This window comes from Cyanistes caeruleus, unplaced genomic scaffold, assembly GCF_971803275.1.
Source record: "Cyanistes caeruleus unplaced genomic scaffold, bCyaCae1.hap1.1 HAP1_SCAFFOLD_135, whole genome shotgun sequence".
Taxonomy (NCBI): Eukaryota; Metazoa; Chordata; class Aves; order Passeriformes; family Paridae; genus Cyanistes; species Cyanistes caeruleus.
This window is the reverse complement of record NW_028255932.1, coordinates 124,470-149,796: the sequence shown is the minus strand read 5'-3', so window position 1 is coordinate 149,796 and position 25,327 is coordinate 124,470. Positions and strand designations below refer to the sequence as shown.

Sequence of the window (25,327 nt, the reverse complement as noted above, 5' to 3'; positions counted from 1 at the left end):
ATGCCCCATCCCTGCACAGGATCAGGAGGAGGGCAGAACTGTTAGAGCCAGCAGAGAGATGGGGACTTCAGATGGCTCTTCTTTAGAATGCTGTTTATTCTGTCAACTAGATTACAGCAGGGGGTCGTGGGTCAGCCTGCAGCTGCTGGCTACAGGCAAGCCCTGTGTCCTGAAGCCCACTTAGTTCTGGTGACAGTGCATTATATCTCTTTCTTTTCCTGTGTGTATCATTGCATAACAACCAATCAGCATCATACACAATACCTTTACATGTACATATATCCTATCAAAACTGCTAAAATTACCATACTATGTTAGTGACTAACGAATCATTTGAGTTAGTAATTACATGGCAAACTCTGAAAGTTGTTTTGCAGTGGAAAATTCTTTTTGCTTTGGTAAAAAACTTCTTTCTGTCTGCCTATGGTTTTTCACTTGGGAGTTAGTAGAAAACATGCTTTGTTTGAAGACCACTTAAAGCTGTTGGACTTCAGCCATAAAACCTCCTTCTAACTGACTAAACCTTTGTTCTAAACCTTCCATCTCGACTAAACCTTTGTTCTATCGGTGGTTTCGGCAATAAGTGGCCCTACAAATGTCTTTGTATATATCCATATGTATATATATGTATATATCTCTTTGTATATATGCTTGCCTTCATTTCTAGAGAACCTTCTGGTAAGCATTCATATCTGTGAAACTTTTCTGTTAAATTCTCATCTTTCCTAACATCTCCCCTGGCCTGATGAACAACACAGATGCTAGAAATTGTCTGATTCATCATTTGTGCACACATTGAAGTATACATGTGCCACAATCTTCTCACATAGGCGGGCGTCGTGAGGTTCGTTTGATCTCAGAGTGCATAAAGGACACCAAGGGATTTCAGTTTAAATCACAACAGCAATAATGCATATTTATTTTAGTGCCAGCATCATGGGTTATGCAATAGATGAGAAGGAGAGAAAGAGAGAGAGAGAGAGAGAAATAAAGAGGCAAAGTAAAGAGAGAAAACGGGGGAGGGTTATAGCTACCAATGGACAAGATGGGTCAGTGTCTTCTTCCGTGGGGAACTCTCTCTCCAAAAGCAACTTAGAAAAGTCACCTTTAGAGTCTCAAGTTCCAAGGTGAGGGCAGTTGGCCAAAAGGTGGGGAGATGCATAGGCTATTGTGGTGTGACCTGTTGCTGTGGGAAGCAGGTGTGAGGTACTGAACAGGCCCCGCTCCTCACAAGTCCCTGCTCAGCAGCAGGAACGAAGGCAGTGTTCCGTGGCAGCACAGCAAACACCTGCAAACAATCACTCTTGTGCTGTAGGTCAAGCACACCTTCAAACAATGGCTTAGCAAGCATCCACCTCAACCAGGCCAGAACCCCTGCACAAAGGCCCCTGGGCTCCTCAGGGTCTCGGTCTCTGTTCTTGCCGTGCTCGTGAGGCAAATGAGGGAAACTTCAGACCGTCTCTTACACCACCCCGTGACTCACGATCAGCGTCAAGAGGGCTCCTTAGTAGTGTTGTTACGAAGTCTTCAGGTCTCCTCAAAGGTTGGTAGCGTACCCTGGAAAACAGAGACAGAAAATCAGACAGAAAAAGAAAAGTAGGAAAAAGATAAGGGCAAGAAAAAAGGAAAGACAAAAGCAAAGAATCAATTTTCAATTGAAATATACATTCAACTTCTTATTACAAGGAATAAGCAATTTCAATTAATCAAATAAAACCCAAATAAACAAAGTCAGGCAATTTCTTTATCATGAGGGCTGATTCCCTATTTTTACTTTTCCAAAATTTCAATTAAATCCTGCTGAAGCAACAATTGCTTTACCTGAGTGAGGTTCATCCCAATAGAGGTAGGCAATAAATGGTTGATCAGTGTGTAAATGGACTGTAAAAGGTGGTAAGAAATAACTGGGACTACATAAGAAAAATCACCTCCTGCAATCTTAGTAAAATTACAAACACAAAAATTTGAATGATTTTTTTTGTATTCACTACTAAGATTTCTAGAAGTACACTATCACAAGCAGTTCTCAAACATGCACATCCACGTCTTATATGCACAAGTAGTTTCAGAAGTCTCGGTAGGATGTATTTCAGAGTTGCAGATATTTTGTTCCGTGTCCAAACAAATATCTTGAGCTCTGGTTGCATTACTTTCACAGATAAACCCTTGTTGTTCCCAGACAATACAAGTCTCCAAATTAACAGTGAATTAAGTTATTAATTAAGTTTCCAAACCAACAGTTTGCCACTTCTCACCAATTTGACGGGCCCATTCCATATGCTCAAAAGGATAGAGAGCAGCTCCATCATGATTCAGCCCTAAGGCAATGATAGGGAATATTGAATGCACTGAAGCATTACGTATTGTCAGTACAAAGGCTGTGGCTGTGTTTGTGCTGGGGTCACAGGTAAAATTTACTAGGTTCCACCAGGATTGGAATTCTTTTTCAAAATCAGTGGCATTGTCCCAAATTATTTGTTGGCTTTCAGTAGGAAAAGTGCCTTCTTTGCCTTCTCTTATCATTGAGGCAGTAACTGACTGCATCCACAATTGAGCCTGAATGCAGCTAAGAAGAGCCAAAGAGATGTTATTTTGTGTGGCACCGAGTGCATCAATTATCAATTTGTGATCATTTACATTTACCTTTTCTCAATTTGGCAATATGATTGATGGTAACCACTGTTGGGTTCCCAAAGCCGGTAAGGATGACTGCAGTGGTTGCTGTAATTTGGTTACATCCCCAGTTGTGGTAGTGTCATGGTTTTAAAGCAGTAACTAAAAAATTACTTGAAAACTTACTTATTTCTTGCTGTTAGATAGGGATTAGAACAAGAGCAAAACAGGCTTGAAACGTAAAAGGCATAAAGAAAGTTTATTAACACAACTACAAGAATAAGAAAACCAGAAAACTTCCAGAAAACCCTTTCCTCCCTCACTATTTAACCATTCTCCTGTTCACATGACAACATAGAGACAAAAGAACTTTGGTGTTTAAAACAGTTCCAATTCTTGTTATAGTCTTTTCATCAGTCTTTGTAGAGAAACAGAAGTCTTCTGCTAATCTATGGAGTTTCTCACAAGAAAACAATTTCTGTTTTAGCTTTCTATTTCTCTTATGCCATCTGCCTGGGAAAACCTGCCATCAGTTGTCTCCTCCCATTTCACATCACTCTGAGGTGTGTTATGGGTTAAATGAGTCTAGGAATGTCATTTTTAAGGATGAGTTATTCAAAGGCAAAAGTTCTCTTCATTTGTCTCTGTGAGCCTCCATGGAATCAGAAGTTTTCTCTTTCCTTCTTAACGGCCCCAAATCTTCAACTATTACTTCTCCCCCTCTGTTCCAGCACTTCACTGTATCACAACTACTCCACTTTTTGCTCAAAATACACACTCTGAACACTCCATTCCTCTCAATATACTCTGTCATGAATTAAAGGAGTTTTTTTTCAGAACACTGTTGTTCATCTCTATAGTTTTAACAGAAAAATATTTCAGCTTATTAAAGCATCTCCTTATTCTCTCTTCCCCAGCTAAAACTTAATTATTTTCATCACTGTCTTCGATGGTTTTATGATGTCTTCTTCATGTTGATTATCCATCTCTCTCTCTTCCCCTCTCTCTGGGAAAAAAAGGAGTAATCTGTAAGTCTCATGCAGGTAGTAAAAGAGTTAAAATCTTGCTAAAGCTGCAGATGTTGATGGTGTCAGGTTTCAGTTCAGTGGCAGAAACTGCAAACCAAGTCAGGCTGGCCGGCTCCCGTTTCTCCCCCCACCCCGCCCTCTGCAGCCTTGTCCGGCCTGGAGGGGGGGAGGAGGCCGAGACAGAGCCCTGTGACCTCCTCAGAAGCCAGAAACCAAAGAGAGCAAGAGAGCCCTGGCTTTACATCTTAAGGTGGTGTTCACAGGATGATCTCACTTCTCAATGGTTAAAACCATTAAAATGGTTAAAACCATTAAAACCAATAATTGGTCAGGAGAAAAAACTTCCATCAGCCTTCAGCAGCTTCAACTTCCCTAGGTCCTGAAGTTATCTTAAAGGTAAAGTCACCCCAGGACAGTTAGCCATTCATCAGTACTTTTAAGTCAATACTATCCAAAATTCCCAATCCTTTTCCCACAACACCAGTTATGACTCTTGTCATTCATTTTTTAGAAGAATTACACTTTTACAACCAAATTGTCTCCTCTCAGAGATGCTTGCAAAAAAGGTGAACAAGCTGGCTGAAATTCTGAGACATTGTTTTACATTAGCAATTTGACTGGGTTAAGAGACCACCCTGGATTAAACAATATTTGTTGTTGGCCCGTTTTTCTGATTATATATGGCCCAATTTCAAAAATTCTCAGGCTCAGTATAACCAGAGGTTGGGTGGTGGTAGGTGTAGGTGTCACAACATTAACATCAAGTTCTCCCCAGTATTTGGAATTGTTTTACCACACATGATTTGATGGGAAATTGTACGTCAGTTAGCTTTAGCCAACAATTCAGATTTTGAATTTCACAAAACAGAACATGGCCATAAGGTCCCATGCCATAACTGTATGAAGGTTCAATGAGGATTCAGCAATTAATTTTCAGGTTATTGTCACATCATCACCTTGCATTCCCATAAAGGGAGGGAAAACATTATGTTTGTCATCCAGCACAGGGGGGTGCTTACACCATGGTATGTGATTACTGCACTCAGTGCCACTGCATTGAATTTGAGTCTATAAATTAGACCTTTCAGACCTGAATGATCTGTCATTTTGCAAATTACATGTTACAGAGGTTGATTTGGTTCAAGTGAAATGATACCAACAGTCAGTAGATTGGTTTTTCCAAAGCTTCGTAATTTCCACCTTGTTGGTACAGGGGTCCAGGGTATAGTAACTGATATTTTTCTGAATGACAACACAGTATGAGGGGGGATTGTTTGTTACATGATCACACTGCTGTGGCGCAGAGTTTCGCCATGATGTTGGGTGCAAATTGCTTGTCACATCTGATTCTAGAAAATTTCCGACGATTGCAATGGTGGAAGCTTTCTCATAAGGAGACTTTTCCACTTTTCTGCATCCTACCTTAATTTCTTCACCAATTGTTCCAATTAACACCCTGGGCCAATCTTTTCAGTCCCAACCCCAGTCATTTTGACAGTATGTACCTCAAGAGTCGTGTAGTACTACGGTCACTAGGTTTGGGCGACGGCTTCTGGGGTAGGATCCTAGAACACATCAGGTGTACCTGATGGTAGCTTCAGACCACGGCCACTCAGCCGAGTTTTGGCCATGGTGTTGTGGTAAGATGCAGACAAGTATCTTACCATAGTAAGTACTTCCTATTTAATACTAGTATTATCATGGTTTATCTGGTCTTCATGGCCCTCGGTGTTCTTCTGTGGAAAGTGAACACAACAGAGTCTGCCACCAAAAGGCAGAAACTTAAAATGATGGAATTATCCAGCATGTGTTGATCCGATGCTTTTTTCCCAGAGTGTCGGAGGCCACCCATGCATATTTATTTGGAGAGGTTTTTAGTACTAGTGGTACTTGCCCTACAGTAGGAAGGTCCACCAGGGCAGGTTGTCCAGGGTAGTGTGCTGGATCCTTAGGGTCACTTGGTCCTCATAGAGTGGGAATTATGCCTGGGGCTTTTGGACAAAAGGCAGTGATTTTGGGACACCTGTTTAATCCCCATCTGTCATTTACATTTTTTACAGCTTCCCTTAACCAAGGAGCCCAGCTTCCCTCCTGTGGTTTAAGGAGCCATTTCAGGAAACCACTGGTCCTTTCTACAATCCCATTAGCTTGAGGGCAGCAAGGGGTGTGAAAAGTCCATTTTATTCTTTCACCTTTTTCCCAATTCTGTGCAATTTTGGCAATGAAGTGGAACCCGTTATCAGATTGAATTTCTTGTGGTTTTGGGAAAATTCCAAACCACCCTTGCAATGCTGACAGTATTATCTCCTGTAGTTCTTTTCAAAGCTTGGCCTTGGACCAACCCACATGTAATCTCCACTCCTACCAGCACAAAGTGTTTACCACCTGACTTCTTCAAGGGACCAATATAATCTGCCTGCCACGCATCCCATAAGCCTTTACCCTTTCTTAAGGACATAGGTCATCTTCTAAAGGATGGCTTTGCAGTCATCTGCGACATTGCTTGCAGGCTGATATGCAAGTTTTACACATTTCCCTGGTGACAGGCCAGCCATGGGCAAGAGCTACTTTGTAGAAATCTTTGGCACCTGGGTGCTGTCATTTTACCTGCAGCCATTCCAAAAGGTGCTCCCAGTCCTCTGAAATTTGTTCTTCTTTCAGGCTGAAACATAAACTTTGAAGAATTTAAGATATTAGAAAAGCTAAAGCCTTAATTAAAATTAATCCTTGCTAAATCAAATTAAAATAGAGAAACCTTACTAGAATTAGGAGCTAATCATTAGCAAATAACTGTGTGTGTCAACCTTATGTTCGTTCAGCTGGGATTGTAATGAGAAACGAAGAATCTTGTGAGGAATTTCAAGAACATAAGAAAATTGCAAACCAGAAACTAATTGGAAACATAAAACTAGGAGCCTGGCCTGGGATCCCTTTGACTCTTTGGACTGAAAAGGTAGAAAGTTCAGAATGAGGAAGAGATATATATTCCTTCTTCCTTTTGTGACCACTCCCCATAATAAGACCACCGACTCATTTCAAGGAACAAACTGTGCATGTTTAATTGCTTCTTTCTTAATTGGCATAGGAAGAGGGGAGTGGACAGTAACTGGGTTATGAATATGTATTTGTATTCAATATCTCAGTAAATAAAAGTCTGTATTCACCTGCATTCAGGGCCGTGTGTATTAAGGGGTCACCCTGCCCATCGACCCAACACTGCCAATAAACACACACTCTGTAACCCTAATTGGTTAAAGAGTCTTTGTCCATCTCAGCTGGATACTGATACTAGATCACATCCATATTTTGGTAAATCATTTTGGTGACTGCTGCAGGACTCTGCTCTCTCTAGCCCAGGGGCCAGCGGGGGTCCAGGCCCAGGCAGAATTTTCTGGGAAGAGGGAGGCTCCTGTGTCCTCACTGACAGCCTGGAGAAAGACCAGGAACTGCCAGAACTATCGACAAAAGGTATGTTTAAAAATTGAAACAGGTACCTTTGTATTGAGAGACTGCCAGCTATTCACCAGTCTTCACAGAAGTAATTGTGAAGGCCATTTATTTCTATCTTTAGCACACCTTTTATAGGGTTCTACAGGGTCTGCGGGCAGAGTAAGCTACTATTGGCTAACACACACAGTTTACATTTTTTCTCCTACACACAAGGATATTGTTTTGCCTTACTCTCTCTTCTGCAGGAAGGTTTCAAGGACTTTGGCCCTTAATATCACAACTTATTTCAAAGGCTGGTTTGTGCATACAGGCCTTTACTAATATATAAAATATAGCAACAATTCCCCCTTTCACTTTTTGCACAAACCGGACTTTGGATAAGATAACATACAACTTAGACTGTCATCCCCATTAACATTATAAGTAAAGTCCGTCCCCCTTCTAGCACAAGAGACCTCAACCATCCGGTGATGCCCCAGCTGGAGAACCAACTTCCAATGGGGTCACTATCTTCTTTCAGGGCATGTAACCCATCCTGTAGCTGCTGCAGTTGCCCATGGATGGAAGCTGAATGATCAGTAAGATTCAAGCAGCACACGCCTTCAAACGCCCCACAACCATGTCCTTGTGCTAAGAGCAAAAAGTCAATTGCAGCTCGATTTTGTAATACTGCATGACATACACTACTCACATCGGCTGAAAGTTCACTTAACATTGTGGATGTTAAGTTCAATTTTTTCTAGTCTAACAAGCGAGCCTTTTTAGAGTTGCTAAGCTTTAATTCATTCAGGCTTCACTTTGACCGATGTTTTTTATTTTATCAACTACATTCAACAATTGATGTAAGCTTGGATGGAAACAAAATAAGTTTCCCAAGATAACAGGGTTTTCTATGTGGATTAGCAGGAACCTCATTCCATGCTCTATCTCCCAGATTAGGAATATGGAACTAAGTAATCGCTTTGGTAATTGTTCTGTGAGATTGCACCACTAATAAAGGCTTTACTTTCAACGGTAGTAAAGAGATCAGCTATAGGGTTGTCTGCAGCCCAGTGCTGCATTACTTTGTTGGAATGGCTTCTGTTGGGGGTTCAAACATTATCCATCCACCTGAGGTATTGGTGGAACCTAAGAAATCTAATTCTTCTGGGGGGCCCTATGGTAACATTAAGAACTTTGGTAATTTTTGCTTGCCAAGAGGCTTCAAGTTGTCTTAATGTGAAGCCAACAGTGCAATTGCACTCTTGCAACATTGCCAATCCATTCAGTCGAGTCTCATTACTAATTAAACCTTTAAATGCTGCTTGAGGATCCCATTCAGGGACTCCTATGAGACAGGTGTGAAAAGGATCTCCAGGTGTGGCTAGGCTCAGACACGTTGACCTTTGGCCAGTTCAGTGTGCCAGAGTGACCCATATGTTCTGTCGATTTTGGATGTTAGTTAGCAGACAGTTGGTCAGGACTATACACAACACAATTTCCATAAGCAGTTTGTTCCATGTTGTCGCTCTGATTGGGAACGGCGATAAAGAACGACACGGACTCTCAAGGGAGTCACAACAAGAGAATCTCTCTAGTTTATTGCTCTAGTCTTGTCTTATAGACAGATACGTGTAAAAGTACAGAAAAGAAACTCTTATTGGTTAGCAAAGTGCTACATCACCATCATTGGTCAGTGGGGCATACTACCCCCCTGACTCTCTCCTGCAAGGAAAACAAGAGGACAGACAAACAGCACCTGGCAGTTGTTTTCTGTCTCTGAGGATTGTTTTGAAATCCTCCTATGAAGTTCTCAGGCTAGCTTCTCAGGCAGGACTGAGAGGCCATGGGCCTGCAGTTTCTGAAGCTCCCTGCAGCCTGTCCCAAAGCTAGCATCCATACCATGTAAATGACACCATACGAGCAAACTCACATCTAAACTAACGTTAAATGAACTTTCAAAGATGCTTACACTACCTCTTGAAAATGCTTATACTTTATACTAATATAACAATTACTACACAGGCTAAACTCTTTATCTTAAACTATTATCTAACTACTTTTAACACACGTGCTCTGGTATATATGTAGTCTAAGCGTGAAAGCAATTTGCTGAAAGGGTAAACACACAACTACAATTTGCTTTATATACAATTAGATGGAGTCTCTACACTTTTCTTAGATCTTCTACAGAATTTCCTTCACAAACAGACTATCATTTAACACGATTCAGTCTTGGAACGTTCACTGCTCCCTTGATGTCAGCTGGCAGCTGATCGGTGACTGAGGGCTTTGATGTTCAGGTTGTTCTTCACATCCTTCTAAATCTTAATACAGAAGATAACTGAAAAATTGGTACAGACACAACATCATAATAACAACATAAAATCTCTGTTGGCAGCTGTCTGTGTAGTGTTCAGACACAACTGTGTCCTGACAGCTCCACTTCTGATCCATGTCTGGAGTACCAAGGCTGTGTGGTGACTTCTCTGTTCACTGGATCTCATGTGTTCAGGGGCACAGTCTGGTCAGATGGACAGGTGACCTTTTTGAACCTGCCAACAAAACACAGACACTTCTCCCCTTGAAGTTAATGAATTACACTAATCAAATGCTTTTAGGGCATCAATTTCCCCCATTTTTTTTTGTTTAAAAAAATAAAAATGAGATGTACTTCTGTTATAAACATCAACATCAACACAAACCCATATACACAAGGATTAAGAACCTATAGCAGTTAAAAAATCAATTAAATCATAAACATTATTAATAAGATATGTAATATAAAACTACTATTAATTACTAAAACACTGCACCAGCATCCCATAGTTAGCAAACAAACAGAAACAAAAAATCATCAGTGAAGGATTGTATCACCACCTCCGGAAATGATTCTCCAAGCTCACTTCAAAATTGATCCAGCTGCCATATTAATAAGGTCAAATTGCTGAGTCAAAAAGTGACTCAAATACTGATTTGATACAGAAAACATCTGGATCTGCTGGCAAACATTCTGTCCAGGTAAAGTCAAGGCTTGGCCAGGGCCTGGCTTTAAACTGGAAAGATGCCTCTTAACTCATTTCTAAAACAAGGTTCTCAATAGTAGCAGCTAGGAGATGCTCACAGCACAGCAAACTGTTAAAATGCATTTGTACAAAGCAAATGATCAGAAGCCTCAGGTACCAGACCAATCAAACCATGCAGCAGTTGGTTTAATCTGAAGCCTCTCCCATGGCAGCTGATCCTCAGCAATGGTACATCTTCTTAAAATTCTGGAAACACTGAAAAATAAGAAAGCTATAAGAAACAAAAACTGCAGAGATTGCAACAACCAATAGAACTCCCGATGAAGTCAAGGGTGTCACAGACTGCATTCCCTTCTATCCATAAGTAGGTGTTCACCAGTGTTCCATCACTGCTGTTTCAGTTGTGGCTGTCTTCATATCTCTAGGAAAATAACTATACTTTGCAGTTTAGACAAGTGTCTCCAATAAAACAAAAACAATTTAAATTAAACAATATTTAAACCTAACAATAATGATTTATGACAAAAGGAAGTAACAAACTTAACCTTAAAAGAATATCTAAGTTATAAAACTTAACTTAAAAACATTCAAGCCTAAATATAATAAAACTTGACTATTCTTAATTCTATTAACACTTAATCTATATTAAATAAAAACATAATTTAATCTTATTCTGTTACTACAAAGAGGGAACTAAAAGTTTGATATATACCTTTTAAACACAATATAACAGTAACATAGATTCACTATAAAGATTATAAAAATATAACAAATCCATCACAATACTATGTCATCTAGCTTTGAGAATAACTCACAATAACTGCAAATGGTACTAAAAATACTTATTCATAATAGGAATTTGCCTTGCTTAAATTGGTTAGGATTTTAAAGTGCAGTTTTTCTAGAGAAAAACCACAACAACACAGGATTTGGCAAGTTGCCATTCAGCTTTTGTAGCACTTTTCAGAAACATTAAGTCTAATTCTTAAACTAAAATCCAAAATCCAAATTGGTATATATGCAGTTATATGTGTTTTATATAACAAAAGGACTCACATTGAAATTACCTTATTAAAATTGTGGGAAAAACAAGCAAATGGGTAATATATACTTTAACTTAACTTTGTCTTGTACAGTAAAGTTCTCTTAACTAATTATTTTTTTTTTTAAACCACAAATCTCTTTTGTAGATAACATTAATTGGAAGGTTTTCTTAGAAGCTGTAAATCATACCATATTTTAACCTTAGGTTTTAAAACTAATTATTGCAAGGTAACTTCTGCTAATATTCAGCTTAAACACCGTTTATTTTTGAAAAGGGGCCTTTTTAAACTTTCAAAGAAACACAATAATTTCTCCAGTAAAACTCTAGAAAACTGCAACTGCATAAATTCATTATTACTTAAAACACAAAATTAACTCTAAAAGGGTATATAAAAACATTTTTAAAAACCCATGAATCATGACTTTTTAACAAACTGGGTACTATCCCGGTGCTTTTTCTTAGAGAGGGAGCGGGGGGTGGACTGCCCGCCCTGCTGCTGCTCTCTGCTGCTGTTATCTTTCTTCACATTCTCCACATACTCTCGCAGGAAAAAAAAAACCAAAAAAACACCTCACAAAGTTAACTTTAACACATACAGTTGTTTCTCTCAATCTCTCTTGTTCACTGATAGAGGAAAAAAGGGGCACAATTTTTACAAAAGCAAGCGATGTTACACGAAAATCTCTCATGGCCAGGTGCTAAAAATGGTGACCATTGCAGCTTATCAGCTTCTAATTACAGTGATGAATTTCGAACTAGGTACCATATAGTTTGTGACTTTTTGGCTATTTTGTCTCTTTTTGAAGCTGTCTGAGCCACCTGTTCCTGCTCAGCTGTTTCTGTAATTGTTCAGTGTGGCCTTGGAACTTTTTCTGCACTGCTTCTGCCCCGGGGGTGCCCCTGCTCTCTGCGCACACCTCAGTGCTCCCCCATGTCTCCCTGGTTCAGGTGGAAACCAATCTAAATTTGGATTCTTTTCCTCCAGGGTAGCAAAGTTGGAACTTAAATAAGATTGTAGTGTTAAGAGTGACTCCAAAAGTGAAGCAAATAGTTCAGGATATCACATCCTGCCGTAACTGAACAGATTCTGTTCGTTGTTTCAGCATTGCTGTGGAATTTCTTTCTCATTATTTCCTTCTCTCTGACTCTCCCTCCCTCTTTCCATGGGCAGCATAGATAGGAGTGTTTGCCCAGCAGTGGGAAGCAAAGGCGTGAGCATACCCATAAGCAAGAAGTCCAGGGAGCTCCTTGTGCAAATCAAAACCCTTAAGCTGTGGCTTTTCTAAAAAGCAGGTAAATAAATCATGTGCTGCTTGCCTTTCCATCTTACCGTCAGCGCTGTTGCAGCCCTACAAGGTTCGGCAGCACGTTACGGCCAGGACTCTCCTCTGAGGTCGCCTGGGGCGCGGCACCGTTGCTTTTCGCCGTCCTTGCTGCGGAGGACCCGTCCCCTGTCGCCGACTCCCGTGGCCTTCGCTTTTTAATGTCCCAAAGGTCCCAAAGGTCCCAAGGGTCCCATTTGTTCGGGCGCCATTTGATGAGTTCGGCGGGAGACAAGCAGCACTCAATATGAATGATCAGCAAGTCTCCTTTATTGGCAACTCCAAACTCCCTATATAACATCAATAATTAGGCTCATACATAGTGCAAAAGCAAGCTCATTATTGGATATTTCATTTAAGGACAACTCCACCTAGTTCCACCTTCTTGTGGTCGTTCATCTGTGCTGAATCCACATTCTTCTGATCACAGTGTCCTGTTCTCAGTTCACAGTTATCACTAAGGTCTTTCTGACATTGCAACATCTCATACCAACTACACTCCACTGTTGTTTAATTCTTTCTCAGCTAATTGCTGCATGGGAACACGACCTTTGTTAGCTAGCCACTCTTCCACACTGTTGAGCTTCGGGAGCCTCCCGGGAAGCACCAGCCATGAAGATTCCAGTGGGCTCAGCTGCTACCTGCAGGGGTACTGGGTGTGGCCCGTTGTGACTCAGCGGTGCTAAGAGACCCCTGTGACATCAGAGAGCCCCACCACGACTCAGGGTGTGTAAGCGGCGCAGAACCCTGAGGTGCCCAGTCCCGTGAGAGCCACTCTTGCAGAAGGAAGCAGCTCCCGAGATCCATTCGCGCTTCAGGATCTCAGAGATGGAGGAGAACAAGGCAAAACCCAAATGCTCCCAGCCACCCAGCCCCCTGCCCAGCTGGGGGCAAGACCAGGCCCTCAGCGGGCACTTGGTGGGGGCAGTGGGTGGCTCAGCCTGGCCACAGTCAGGCACTGAGGAGAAGGAGGGGCCCTTGGTCATCACGGAAGAGAAGAACCCTGACGTGGATGACGAGCCTTCCCAGTGGGGAGACCTTCGGGCCCAAGAGCCTCGCCTCTACGGAGCAGGGAGTCACCAAGAGTTGCACCAGGGGAAGGTGGCTGTGAGAGTGCCCTGGGGAGATGTGGCACAGCAACACCTCTACCAGTGGCAACAAAGGGTGACAGTCAAGGAGCTGCCCCAAGGGGAGAAGGAGGTGAGTGCCCTAAAGCTGTCCCAGCAAGGGGAAGGAAGTGCGAACAGCCAGGAGAACCAGACACGTTCTCCTGCCCCCAGTGAGGAGATGCCATCAGCAGGGGTACAGAGCTCAGGCCCTGCCCCTCACAGCACCTGCTGCTCCCCCAGCCTGCCGGGAGCCCAGAGCCCCAGTGAGCAGCAGGCTGTCGCTGAGGGGAGGTCACTCCTAGCAGAGGAAGGGAGTGAGGAGGGGACCCCAGCTGAGTATGATGAAGACTGGGAACAATACACCCAGAGTGAGTCTTCCCAGGAGTGCCAAGCAGAGCCAGAGCTGTCCCAGGAAGAGGTCAGCAGCTGCCAGGACTGGTACGACTCGGAAGAGTGCAGCGAACTGGGCCATGGAGACTTCCTGGACGGGGACTCCAGCAGCCTAGACGATTCCACCGAGGAAGACAACAGCAGCACACAGGACAGCTATGAATATGTGAGCATCCTCAGCTTTGGGATCACCCCCCTGCCACAGGAGGAGGACAGCTTGGACAAAGTCAGCGTCCTCGAGCTGTGTGAAGCAGAAAGCAGGGCCCAAAGCCTGGCAGCTCTTGCGGCAGACGGGCTGCCAGTGCCTGTCCCTCGGGAGGCCTGGCTTGAGGTCCAGGCACCGGAGTCACTCCGTGCCTCACTTTCCTCCCTGCACGGCCAAGCCTCCATGGCCCAGCAGGGGCCTGAGGCAGGGCCTCAGAGCCTGGGGCCTGCCCTGCACAGCCTCGAGGTCCCCAAGGCCCTCAGGCAGCAGCCGTCTCCCTCCAGCAAACGGCCCGGCTTCCTCAGGCGGGCACGGCGGGCGCTGCGGGCGCTGTTCCGCTGGCCCTGCTGGGCACCACAGCCACAGGAGTAGCGCCGGTGCCAGGCTTACAGATGGCAGCTGGCCCAGGGCCCCAGGGAGCCACACCTTGCCCTGGACATGGCCCTGCAGCCTCAGCTGCCATGGCTACTGTGGACTGTGCCAGGGGCATCTCCCCAACACCCAGAGTCACCGCTGTGGCCAACCCCAAACAGCAGCCATGGGGCACATTGGTGCCAGGGCGCTCAGCAGTGAATCCCAGAGTCATCAAGGTGGGAAGAGACCCCGACAGTCACCCAGTGCCACTGGCCTCCTGGCAGCACCGCCATCACTGCAAAACCACATCCCCAAGGGCCACAACTCTTCGACACTCCAGAGACAGCCACTCCACCACCTCCCCGGGCAACTTCTTCTAATGCCTCACGCCTCTGTCAGAGAAAAACTGCTTCTGATATTGAGTCTGAACTTGCCCTGGTGGCATCACGGGACATTTCCTCTCATGAAAGGATCCCACGCCAGTCCTTTGGGATTATATCCATGAAGAATGGGCACAGACCAGAGGTGCTGCTCCACTGACGTGACTGCAGAACTTTGGCTCGTACCATTCTTCCAAAAAAATCAACTTTGAGTTTAGGAAATAGTAGTAGTTAGGAATAAGAATAGGAGTAGGAATAAGAAGATGAATAGGAATAAGAAGATGAAGATAGTCATTAATATAAGAAGAATAGGAATTACAGTAAGCATAACAAGTGAATAAGATTAATTAGAATAAGAAGAATAGGATGAAGAAGAAATAGTAGTAGTAAATAGGAATAAAAATTAGGAATAAGAAGAATAAGAGTAAGACGAAGAAGAAAAAATAGTAGTAGCAATTAAGAAGGGAAAGAAGAAGAAGAAGAAGAAGGGAAAGAAGAAGACGATTTAGATGAAGAAATAGTAAATAGGAAGAAGAAGAAGAAGAAGAAGATCATCAAATTAAAATACACATCTGGGATCCCAGAATGCAGGGAAGGACTTTAAAAAGCACCTACTTCCACCTGATCGTCTTCTGAGCACTCTCTGCCCCTGAGACCTCCTCCCTATTTCTATGTCCCTGGCACCCATTTCTTTCTCAATAAAACCCACGTTCAATAAAATCTGCTTGTTGTCCTCCTATGGTCTCATTTGCACCTTCACTGGGGCAGAGGCACCTCTCCTGCATGGCATCCTAACTCTGGGTGGAACCATGGGCAGGGTCCCTTCCAGTCATGAACACTCCAGGATTCTGTCAGGACTCCCTTCCCTTCTTCCCTCCGCTTCCAGCTGGAGAATGTGCAGCAAAGCAACCTTTGCTGTCTGCTCTGGGAGCCCACCCAGCTGCTGGACCCTGCCCAGCTCCCTTGGGAGGCACAGCAGGAGCAGCACCCTGGCAGCCTCGGGAATTGCCCTCTGGGGTCCATGGCACACACTGCAATGGGCTGGCATTCCAGCTTCCAGCAAGGAAAAGATGTTCCTGCCCTTCAAGGCCAAGTTCTCAAAGGGCAGAGACCCAAGTGGAGCAAGATCTTACAATGACATTCCACTGCCAGCCTCCATAACTTCATCCAGGGCTGCTTTACCTCCTGGATTGGGGAAAAACAAAAATCAGGAGAGGGTCTTTGGCTGGGAACTGCCACAGGAAAAGAGGGACACTGGGAGGAAAAAGAGCAGACAAAGGAAGGCAGGAGAGAAAGGAGGACACAAATGGCAACCAGCTGAGAAGGTGGCACTCTGAAAACCAAACCGGAACTTACGGAAAAAGAATGGGGCAGAAATGAAGGATTCTGAAACTTTATTTACTATGCTTCTCTGGGCAACCTGTGCCAGGACCTCACCACCCTCACAGGGAAGATTTTCTACATTAAACATGAATTTCCTCTCTTTCACTCGAGCCACACAAACTCGTTAGTGGTAATTCTCAGAAACTGCTCAGCTCTTTGTTCCAGTGCACCCAGCAAGCAACAGGCAGGACAGTTCCACCAGCATGGAAACCCAACTCACAGCTGAGGGACTCAGAAAATCTAAACACCAGCAGAACACCAAAAGGGCACATTTATCATTTTTGCTACAATACACAGCACTGAAAGTGATAGCTAATGACAGCCTCCTAGTCACCCCAATCCTTTCTCCATTTTAAACTTTCTCTGAAATAACCAAAATAACTCTTCAAATTCCTTCATCTTTATCAATCACAGATCTTTTCAGAGCAGACTCAGGAAGAGAGCACATTAGCATGTTGTTATTCAGATATGGCTTGTTGTCCGTCTTCCCCTGCTAAATGACAGCAGTAGATACTGGGAATAACCAGGTATCCTGAGGAATTTTTCCTGCAGCAAGTTATTTTCCTATCATGGTCCATCTGTAATTTTATGACTTATTAAAAGACCAATATAAATACAGTACAGTGCCTTGCAATTACTCCCCCATATATTTATAAACCTCAAAGTCTTCCAGGTCCTAAAAACAGGAAAAACCCTGTGTCACTCTTTCAGGAGATTAACGTAGTTAGGGACTGGACACATCCTCTGTAGGACTAACTAGAAAAACAGCTGAAGCTCCAGCAGATCCTTAATAAACTTTTCAGGAATAAAATTGTGTTATTTCAGTGTGCTGATTTTTTATTCATCTAGTTATTATCTTTTTATTTCTTTTCTCTTTCTGGCTTTTCAAAAGCTGATATTGCACAAAAAAGTGAGCTGTGGAAACCTGAAGCAAGCTGGGCAATTAGGGCTCAACTGCTCCATCTGCTTCACAGAGAATTTTTATTTGACCCCAGGAATGCTGGTTACTCAAGCAGACTAAACAATTTTGATTCATTTCAGCATGTGAGGACTGGGGTGTGCAGCTTCAGGCCAGGCTGGCAGGGTTGAACAGGAATTCCCAAACAGCACTGGAGTCATGGTCCCCTCAGCATACCCTGCTCCACCCAGCCCCAGCCTGCTGGGAATCAGGCTCAGACGTAAAAGCATGAATTCTGAATATCTCAGGATTGCTGTGTCGCTGCCCGCTCGGCCCTTCACGCCCCGGCTAGCTTGTGCCAAGCGTCAGCGGCAGGAGTGGGGAACCAGGTGAGCACTGTGTGGCTCGACCTGGAACCTCTAGAGCTCCTTTGGGCTCGGGCTCTATAGTATGCAGGGCGACACGAGGTGCAGTAAAGGGAGAGAGAGTGCTCGGAGTCCTCCAATTTCCCAGGAACAAGTTGATTCCAGCAGGCGCAGGGAGAAGGCGATGAGGGACAGGGCTGGGATCTCGAGGAGAAAGTCCGAGCCGAGACCCTGGGCACCTCTGTGCGCCAGGTTTTAAAGCCCGTGGGCGGCTCATACAACAACCAATAATATGGCAGCAGGGGAGGTGTTGTGGGAAGGGGTTACAATACACAAATCCAATGGTAGGGACTTGGGGGAGGGAGGATAGCTATACAACCAATAGGGCATCAAGTAAGGGGTGATGAACAGGGAAGGAACCAGAACAAAAGGTGTGGTGTACATAGACTGATAGGGCTTGGGGGTAGGACCAAAGTGATGGATGGGGAACAATCTGGAAAGAGGGGAGAGGTTTACAATGACAGGCAACTGGGAACAAACCATATCGGGATAGTGGGGAGTAACTCGGGCAAACCAACTCTAAACTCAACGAAGGTGAACAAACATACTTAATGAAGGTAAACTAACAGGCGGCAACATCTCCCCCTTTCTTTTTTAGAAAGAGGAGGTTGCATCGGCAGGAGGTGCAGAGGGTTCAACAAACCAGTCTTGGGGTACGGGAGAAGGAGGAGGTGAAGAGGGAGGAGAAGGAGCGCTAACAAAATTGACTTGAGGGGAGGGGGATACAAGATGTAAAACTGATTGAACTAAACATCTTCTTAAAACTGCAAACGCTATTAAAACGATGAAAACGACGAAAACAATCCATAAAACAGTCTTTAAAATGGACGAGAGCCATCCGGAGACCCCCCATCCCGAAAGAAGACTGGTGACCCAGTCATTAGTCTCTTGGCGTATTTGGTGGATCATGCCCTTCATTTCTGTGATGGTTTTCTTGATGTCTGTGCTCCTGGTGGTCCGATTCATGCAGCAAAGTCCCTCAAATTCTTTACAATCATGATTATGGAGGAGCAGTAGGAAATCAATAGCAGCGCGATTTTGTAGCGTTGCTCGCCTGGTTATCTCCTCGTCTTCGAGGAGGTCGCTCAGCGCGGTTGACGTTAAATTGGCTTGCTTGACCACCCAACACTCTAATTGGCCTAATTCTCCGAGGGCTTGTGCCGCAGCCAACCATGGCAGAAATACTGACACAGCAACCCGTTTTGGTTTATTCCAATGAAAAATTTCAGAGTCGCAATCAGGGTCAAGATCTTCGAGACTGCGCTTCTTAATGACCGAATTATTCTTTCGTTCCCAATTTTCAATTTGAGATGTATTGGGCGCAAACAAAGACAACCGGCCTAAAGTGCACGGCCCTCCGAGAAGGCGAGAGGGGATGCCAGCCCACGCTCGGTCCCCACAAACTGAAAATATGCCCTTAGGCAACTTAAGAGGGTAGGAACTGAGGGTTGAGGGCATCTTAACATGGGCGATGTTCTTGCACCAGGAGGCTGCTTGAAACTGTTTGTTGTCCTGCATTACATTAGAATAAGGAGTAGGATCTGAGGGGTAGTAACAGAAATGGATACAATAGGGTGCGGGGGAGGAGTTTAACAAATCAAATTCTTGGGGCTCAGCGGTTGCCCTTTCCAAGAAGACCAGCCAGTCTCTCCATAGTAGGAGAGGGTTCTGGACAGGCCTCTTAATCTTGTAGGTGAGTGCAGAGCGGGCCACTCGCTGAGCTGGCCTCCCTTTATTAGCTTCGCTGAACAAACTCAACAGGGAATCCGGGTATTCATTAGGCTTTAACGGGATCCCCACCAGGCAAGTGGTCATCGGATTTCCTGCTGCTCCTGTGGATAGGCATAGCTCATCCCGTTGGAGGGACTTTGCCAACATGACCCAAACATTTTGTTTGGGTTGGGGCACGATCCACATGTTGATCTGGGTCACCAGCATCATCAGGAGTGCAGTGGTTGGTGCAACGATCGGGGTGGTCATCTTTCCGATGGCTCTTTCTGAAAACAAAACATACGAAAAACATAACTTTAACTGAAAAGAAAGGTAGGTTGACATAACAAAAAGGGGCTTGGGTTGTTTCCTCCTCCTCCTCGGGATGGGGGATGGCTCATCCGGACACGACGTCATTGACATCCTCGACCCTATCTGGTGGCCTGCTTGGATGTCTGGGGACATAAGGTTTCACCCATCTTCGTGGGATCCACCTTAGTCCCTGGGGCGAGGATATGCAAGCATACCCCTGCCCCCAGGTCACCAGATCGAAAGGACCCAAGATCTTCTGGGTCTCAGGGTCCCGGACCAGCACTGGAGGGCGCTGCTGCAACTGGTAGTTCTTGTTGGTCTTGAAATGCCGGGCCACTGGAGGGTTAGGGTCCTGTTCGGAACAATTGAGAAAGTTTAGCGTGTAAAGGGCTTTGCACAACCGCTCTTGTGGCGTGCAGCCCTTCACAGTCTCCCTTTGATGAGAAAGGACACGCTTGAGCGACTGATGGGCTCGCTCAACGATCGCTTGGCCGGTGGGGGGAGTGTGGGATGCCTCTCTTATGTTCCACTCCCCACTCCTGCAGGAATTCCTCCAGTTTCCTGGAGGTGTATGCTGGGCCATTGTCTGTTTTTATTTCTTTGGGGACCCCCAGTACAGAGAAAGCCTGCATTAGGTGCTTACAGACATGCTCGGCTTTCTCTCCTGTGTGGGCAGAAGCAAAGACAGCACCTGAGAAGGTATCGATGGAAAGGTGTACGAACCAAAACCTGCCAAACTCAGGGACGTGTGTTACGTCCATCTGCCACACTTCGCAGCTCTCCAGACCTCGAGGGTTGACCCCCGATCCCAAGGAGGGCATTGCGGTGGATTGGCAGTGCGGGCATGTGGCCACAATGGCTCTGGCCTGATCTCGCCGCAGGTGGAATTGGCGGACCAGACCAGGCACATTTTGATGGAACATCTGATGGCTCAGCTTAGCTTGTTGGAACAGATCTGGGAGCTGAGCCATGGAAACAGGGGCAGCGAGGGAATCAGCTACCTGGTTTCCCTCGGCTACCGGGCCAGGGAGATCCGTATGTGACCTTACATGCATTACAAAAAATGGTTGCTTTCTGTGGGAAACAGCATGTATTAGCTTAGAAAGCAACTCAAACAATTTTGGGTTTGAGACCTCCTTCAGAGCAGCGTGCTCTGCTCTGGCAACTACCCCTGCAACATAGGCCGAATCAGTGATTAAATTGAAAGGTTCAGGAAACCTCTCAAAGGCTCTGACAACTGCATCCAACTCAGCAACTTGTGGAGACCCTTCCACATATTGAATATCTGCTTCCCACTGCTGAGTTTCGGGATCTCGCCAAGTCACTACAGACTTGTGAGATGCCCCGGATGCGTCTGTGAACACAGTCAAAGCTTTGAGGGGCTTTCTGCTCCGCATTTCTTTTGGAATCGGTTCAAATTGAGAATTGAAAAATTTGTGGGCAGGGGCATGGACCGAAACTTGGCCTTCAAAACTATCTAAAGCAATCTGGAGTGTCTCATTCTCCCAAAGTAGTTGATTAAACATTTCTTTTGTCAGCCTATCTGGAGACGCTTTGTCCCGAGACAAGCTGACTGGTACTCGAACGCATGCAAAATCACATCCAGCCATCTCCCGAAGCCGAGCTCGAGCTCTCCCGATGAGCTGAGCCATCAGCTCCTGTGGCCGGGTGATACTTTTGGACCTTTGATGGCTCAAGAAAACCCACTCTATGATTAAGAGGGGATCCTTAGAGCCCTGGTCCCACTGAAAAATCAGCCCACTGAGGTGTGGCATTCTCCCGAGTATGATGAATTCAAAAGGCAGGGTCGGTTCGTACCGATGCGCTTGCCTTTCGACAAGCGCATCCTCCACTTTCTCTAGGGCTTTCCTTGCCTCTGGGGTCAGAGTCCTGGGAGAACTCAGCTTTTTCTCCCCCTTCAAAAGTGTGAAGAGGGGGGCTAGGTCTTCCGTGGAAAGGCCCAGCCAAGGCCTGACCCAGTTTAAGGTCCCACACAGCGAGTGAAGGTCCGCTAAGGTTTTCGGATTGCTGTTTATTGCCAATTTTTGAGGCACAACAGTCCTCTCAGCAATCCGCAGACCCAGATACTTCCAGGGTGGCATCCATTGAACTTTATCCTCCTGGAGTTGAAAGCCTGCAGATGTTAAAACCTTAACCACTCGGTCAAGTGATCGGGTAAGTAGATCGTCATGGGGGGCGCACACTAGGACATCATCCATATAGTGATGGATGATGACCTCCCCCATCTCTTTGCGCACAGGAGACAGCAACGAGGAGACGTACCACTGGCAGATGGTGGGTGAATTCTTCATGCCTTGTGGCAAAACCCGCCAGTGGAACCTCCTCATTGGGGCTTCTCGGTTGAGGGTTGGCACTAAGAAGGCAAACCGTGGGGCGTCGTCAGGATGTAGGGGAATTTGAAAGAAACAGTCCTTGATGTCGATTATGGCCAGATTCCAATTTCGGGGGAGCATAGTCGGGGTAGGCATCCCTGGTTGAAGGGGCCCCATGTCAACAATGATTTTGTTGATGGCACGAAGGTCATGGAGGAGTTGCCACTTGTCTTTCCCCGGCTTTCGGATAACAAACACCGGGGAATTCCAAGGGCTGGTAGTTTCTACTATGTTACCCTTATACAACTGCTCCTCCATGAGCTCGTTGAGCGCCCTTAATTTTTTCTTTTCGAAGCGGCCACTGATCAATCCAGATTGCTTCATCAGTGGTCCAATCGAGCTTCTGGAAGGGGTGCTCTACAGTGGCCGCTATTAAAAATCCCGAGGGGTTTTCGGGATTTCAATCTTTACCCCCCATTGTGACATAAGGTCCCTCCCCCACAAGGGAACCTGAAAATCCGCAACAAATGGGCGTAAATTTGCCAATTGCCCATCCGGTCCCTTAATTTGTACTACGCTCTTAGATACCTGCGCCAATTGAGTACCCCCTATACCCTGAACCTTCCCCGCCACGGGTTGCAACTCCCAATGTGACGGCCATCTCCTTTGGGGGATGATTGTCACATCTGCCCCTGTATCAAGCAGACCCCTCAAGTTGACAGATTCCGCACCCTGCTTGATGCTGCAGTCGATGATGGGTTTATTTTCACCCACCACCTCTGCCCAGTAGACGCCTGGTGTGTGGTCGTCTACCGGGACTCCCTCTGGGACAGGAATGTACTGAGCTATGATTTGCCCTTTTGGGAGAAAATATGGTGGGTGAATGCAGCGCGCTAAGAGGATGAGATCTTCCGGACCACCCGGGAAGGTGATCGGGGAGATCTCAATCTCTGGGGGTGTGTGTCTAGTGTCCCCGATGGCGATGAACTTACAGTCACTCATGGACTCATGGACTCAGGGTCCATTCCCGGGCTGGTTCTCCTCCAGTGGGTCCACAGCTACCACCGTCCAGTGCTGGGACCGGAAGAGGATGTCTTTGACGGTGATAAGGTGTCGCGTCCGGTAAATTTGCCACGTCCGAGGTTTCTTTCCCCCCACCTCCGCGATACCTGCCCCATTTTTTGCATTGCGCGGGGCAGGTTCGCGCCGCGCTCTCAGTTTTTTTGTTTTTTATTAGCTGTTCCCTCCAGTACCCTCTCCCCAGATCCATTTCCCACGAGCCCCTGGCGTAGGTGGGCGGTGGGACAGTCCCTCGCCATGTGACCCAGTTGTCCACATCGGTAACACTGAGTAGTTCTTGCTGGTGGAAGGATGAACTGGCCCGACGGGTGTTGGGTCACTGCCGCTGTTGGTGTTCTCCTGGCCGCCTGTGGTGGTGGTGGTACCATGGACGCCCCCACTAACGGAACTTTCTTCTCACATGCATCAATGAGGACGTCCAAGGTTGGCGGTGGATACATGGGCAAACTAAATATAACCTGTTTGCAGATGTCATTACAGTTTGCCTTAGCCATTTCTAAGACAAGCTGCTCTTGTAGCTCAGGTTTATCAACTTGTCTTTCTATTTGCTCCTGTAAACGGTTAATAAACACGGTAAATGGCTCATTGGGGAACTGCTTAATATTTGAGAAGTTGGTCAGGGGTTCCCCCCCTGGCAGGATGTTAAATACCTTCTCTGCGGCCTCTGTGATCTTAATTAAGACAGGCCGGGGTAAAACCCTTGCCTGTTCTTCTGGCTTCCCCCAATTCCCTTCACCGCACAAGTGATCTATCGAGAGGGGGTTTTCGTCCGCGTCAACCGCGGACTTCTCGCTGCGCAACAGCTCAGGAAGGATGGCCTCTAACGACTTCTTCCACCTCTGTTTCCACAGCCTATAATCAGCCGGGGAAAGGAGGCAGGCAAACAACTCTTTTAAGTCGTGGGGGACCATCTCGTTTGCGGAGAAGGTGGCTTTTAATAAACCCTTAAAGTATTCACTTCTCCTGCCGAACTCTTTCTGGGCTTTGCACAGCTCCCTCTTTGTCTGGAAGGAGAAGGGTTCCCATTCTCGGTACCTCCCTCCCTTTCCTCTAAAACTGACCGGTGCGGCAAAGGGAATCACTACCTGTTCCGGGTTCTGGTCTTCAGGCCTGTCACTTCCTGTCCCCGAAGCGTGGGAACCGGATGGGACAGTGTGGAAGCTGGGAGGAGGGACGTGGGAACCAGGAGGAGGGGCGTGGGAACTGGGAGGAGGGGCGTGGGAACCGGAAGGAGGGGCGTGGGAACCAGAAGCCGGAAGAGGCGGGGCTGGAGGACCGACTGAGGAGGAGGGCTGAAGGGAGGAGCAGCGGCTGGAAGGGGTGGGGTTTTGGGAGGTCACACTTTGGAGACACGCCCCCGAGGAGGAGGAACCACCCAAGGGGAAGTGGGAGGAGTCAGGGTAGGATGGAAGGGAGGGGCTAGGGAGGAAGGGGTTGTTCATTGAGGGAAGAAAGGGGTTCTTGGAAGAAGGAGCACAAGGGGGGGGGTCCGACCATGCGGTCCCCGCCATCTTGTGCCCTTTGGAGGCCATTTTGAGGGTTAGGAGAGGGGTCAGGGAATATAGGGGAGCACTGGAAACTGGGGGAAACTGAGGCACGGGGGTTAGAAGAGGAATCAGGGAACATGGAGGAGCCTTGGAGACTGGGGGAAACTGAGGCATGGGGGTCTGAGGGTAAAAACTGGGGACTTGTAACCTGGGAAACGTTTAACTGAGGGCTGATAACTGGGGAAACTGAGGAATGGGAAGACACTCTGGCAGCTTGGCCAGGGCTGCCAGGGCAAGGGTTCTGGGAGAGACGTGGGGAGCCAGGGATCCTGTTACCCTTGGGGGATCCCTGAACAGGACAACTTTCCCTGCAGGTCGCTCTGCAGGTCTCCCTCAACTCCGGATCAGGGGGAGAGGAACATGGGGATAGGGAAACTGGGGAATTTTGTGGCGGCTGCTTCTGCATTTTCTTTTCCTCTATTACAGCAGACCGAAGTAAAATAAATAATGTTACAAATTTTTCCACTGAATTATCACCTCCATTAACTATTTCCGTTAATTTGGACCCAACCGCATTCCAGAATTCTACAGAATTTGCTTTGTCTGGGGTTACATTTGGGAAATGCAGGAACAGCCATCTCACAAACTTCTTTACCCTCCCATGAGAAAACTTCTTATTCCCCCCCTCAAGGGTACCCAGAACTTGGTAAAAAACTCTCTTTTGCTGTGCCGAAAGACGTGCTCCCATCTTGTCAACCCTGGCACAGCAATCCCACCGCCCCCTGCAACCAAACAACA

At 46.0% G+C, this 25,327-nt stretch overlaps 1 protein-coding gene across 1 annotated transcript in view; it reads left to right on the top strand.

The window, feature by feature from the left end:
- LOC147645993 (serine/threonine-protein kinase PAK 3-like) overlaps positions 1–25,327 on the top strand; it is a 135,635-nt gene that overhangs the window by 67,491 nt on the left and 42,817 nt on the right. The window lies entirely within an intron of this gene.